Raw genomic sequence first — 3,493 nt, 5'->3', positions numbered from 1 at the left:
ATCTATACAAAGCCTGGGGAGATGGGAAAACTGGCCCCAAATTAATAGCAGAAAGCTCTAAACATTTTATAGCAACCCATGTCCTCTACACTTATCCTTTAACAACTTTGAATTAACATAGCTATCCAAAGGCAGGTGAACTTCATCTCACTTCACCTAGGTTTGTCCTTTTCAGCACTTTCCTCTCTTATCTTCCTTTCAATTAAAAGAAAATGCTCACAAGCTGTTTCATAGGGGGATTATACAAATTAAATCATTTTGCACTCTATACAACAGTTTGACCCTCTTTCAATAAAAATATCAAACAAGATCTTTGAAATGAATGCACAACGAATGCCAAGGCATTCTTAATGTGGATATTTATGTCACAAATATCTCTTTGGTATTTTGGAGAAAAAATGTCCATTCTCCCTCTAAGTAAAGAGATATATAATTATATTATATATATGTATATATATATATGTATATAAATATATATAATTTTTTCTATGGCCTGCAGATTAATGTTTTTGTGGCAAGAGAATCATCATTAAACAATCTCATTATCTCTGTTTGAATGAAAAAGCAATGATGCAGAAGCAGCAAATTTCCATATACAGATGGTATATTAGCTTGTATCTAGTATAATGGTGATGACTGTGCTTATTTTTATATAAGAGATTGCGGCTAAATGAATGAATGACGGAATTTGTGGCCTATGTTTCACATCCCATTGGTCTGGCATGAATTGTTCTAAGGCTCCTTGTAAAATGCCATTACTATCTATGATTATCTCCAAAATGTGGTTACTGACCTAGGAGCTAATTTTGGTTTGTTTCACAAAAACAATAAAGTATGTATTGGTAATTAATATGGAGGTCATGCATACTTTATATATCAATATAAAGATGGAAGACTTACAATCAAATTTAATAGGTGTCCTTCTCTGTTTACAATCTTTAATCCAATAAGTCCTTCACAGATTTAGGTAAAGTCCCCAGACTTTCCTGTCACTGTGGGCAACACCACCATCCATCTTCCCTCTCTCAAAAGCCTGCAACATTGGCAATATCCTCAACTCATCTTCTTCAACTCACATAGTGTCTGGAGTGCTTTGCACATAGTAAGTGCTTAATAAATGCCATTATTATTATTATTATTATTACCAAAACGGGTCAGTTTAATCTTCAAAACACTCCTAGTATCCACCCCTTCTTTTCATTCACACTGCCACCGCACTGGTCCGAGCACTTGTCCTATAGCACGGTGTTCTGAAAGGAGCAACTACTAAATAAGTTCCATGGACTGAATGACTCCCATACCATTCTCCATCAGGAACGAGCCATCCACTTTGAACCAAAGCATCTTGTCATTTGCTCGTTACAACATGTCCAGTCTTTTGGGGGACTTTTTTCTGCTCTTTGGGATCTAATGATCCACTAGTTTAGGTAGGAGGCACAATTTTTATCCCACCTGTGACCCCCAGGAATCACTCATCTTCATTTTGTCTTGTCTAGTCGTCTCCGATCCATAGCACTGCTGTGGACACATCTTTCCCAGAACACCCAACTCCATCTGCAATTGTTCTGGTAGGATATCCATAGAGTTTTCTTAGTAAAAATCGGAAGTGGCTTACCATTATCTCCTTCTGTGCAGTAAACTTGAGTCTCTGCCCTCAACTCTCTCCCATGCCACTGCTGCCCAGAACAGGTGAGTTTTGACTTGTAGCAGATTGCCTTCCATTCTCTAGCCACTGCCCAAGCTAGGAATGGAAATGCCTCTGCTACTCTTCCTCCTGTAGTCAAGACTGGAAGAATACTGGAAACTCTCCACATATGACCCTGAGAGGGGACATCTTCATTTTAGTTCATAAATAACTTACAACACCATCATCATCAATGATATTCATTGAGCTTTTACTATGTGCAGAGCACTGTACTAAGTGCTTGCTGCAACATGACGTTGTTGTCCACACCCTTCCTGATCTCTTCATTTAGAATAGGTGCCCTACATCAACCTCTGCACATGTGTCCCTCCATTGCTCTTTGGATTACAGCCATCTCTTCTCTCCTGTCAATTGCCAAACAACAGGTACTTTCAGTTCTCAAAAATCAAGAAACAGCTGAGGCAGGTCTAATGGGCCATGGAGACCACATCCTTTTGCCTGCAAAACCATTCTAAGGTAACATTGGTAGTGTAAATGTCAGCCAGCCAGCCACTTAAAACATGAGGTTGGAAAAGAACTTGAGAATTCTGAAAAATCCAGACAGATGTGTTTCTAGCCTCTAAGACTATGAGAAAGACAGTTTCATAGTTTCCCTTAGGAACTCATTCTTGGCAAAAGCTTTCTCTTTCAGGCTGCCTAACCAGTACAATTATTAATTTTTCAAAAATGTTTGGAAATCTGGAGATGATTCTGAATGCAATGCCAATGGAGTCTTTTTGTGGGATTCCATCAGACTAATACTGTTGAAAAGTATGTTCTTCCTTGTATCCAAAAATATATTCCATAAGAAAGATGACATTTTCCATCACTGCCTCGAGATGATAGCAATGTCTGGCTGGAAGCTTGACAATGACTGATTCAATATTTTGCTTTTAAGTTTTCAGTTGATCTCTTCCGTTACCGGTTAGTCTTAAACTAGATATTAGCAGCTGATCCAGGAAAAGTTCAAAACCACTCTGGGAAAATGTTATTTGAAAGCAAGAACACAAACATTGGGATGGCAAATGCCACTTTCTAAAAGTTGCTTAACACTTCAAGTAAAATGAAGGTTAAAAGCAGAATGGAGCAGAGGGGATGCATCCTATGTTCAATTACAATAAGAAGCTGTATTACATTTAAGCAATAATAATAATAATTGTGGTATTTGTTAAGTACCTACTGTGTGCCAGGCACTGTACTAATCGATGAGGTGGATACAAGCAAATTGGGTTGGATACAGTCCCTATCCCACGTGAGGCTCACAGTCTCAATCCCCATTTTACAGATGAGGTAACTGAGGCCCAGATAAATCAAGGGATTTGCCCAAGGTCCCACAGCAGACAGGTGGTGGATCCAGGATTCAAATTCATGACCTTCTAACTCCCAGGCCCGTAGTCTATTGACAATGCAAAGCTGCTATTTGATAGCTTTTTGTGGGCAGCACATTGAATTAAGTGCTTGAGAGAGCACAGTAAAATTGAGTATGTAGACACGATTTCTAGTTTCCTTGAAAACTAGGACATTGAGATAATATACCTAGATTTCTTGCCCGCCCTTTCATCTTGATGGCCCCAATCTAAGGTATTGATAGTAAAAATTCCAGAACACAGGGCGCCCTTAATCTAAACATGTGCTGAACATGTATCTGAGGCATACTAGTACAACCATTTAAAATGGAACAAGACTGCTAGTGTAACCAATTATGGAATGTTTGTAAATTGCTCCCATCCTCTAGGTCCTGAAGAGTGTCTTCTCAGCTATTCCCATGGACATAGCCAGCCTAAGGTAACTAGTTACATGAATTCACAG

The 3,493-nt window shown here is 38.8% G+C and overlaps 1 pseudogene; it reads right to left on the bottom strand.

Annotated features, from left to right (window-relative positions):
• Nucleotides 1-1,699: 1,699 nt before the first annotated feature.
• LOC119934400 lies at nucleotides 1,700-1,830 on the bottom strand (annotated as a pseudogene).
• Nucleotides 1,831-3,493: the final 1,663 nt, after the last annotated feature.

Source organism: Tachyglossus aculeatus, chromosome 1, assembly GCF_015852505.1.
Source record: "Tachyglossus aculeatus isolate mTacAcu1 chromosome 1, mTacAcu1.pri, whole genome shotgun sequence".
Lineage (NCBI taxonomy): Eukaryota > Metazoa > Chordata > Mammalia > Monotremata > Tachyglossidae > Tachyglossus > Tachyglossus aculeatus.
Note: the sequence above shows the minus strand (reverse complement) of the source record. Positions and strands in the feature narration are given on the sequence as shown.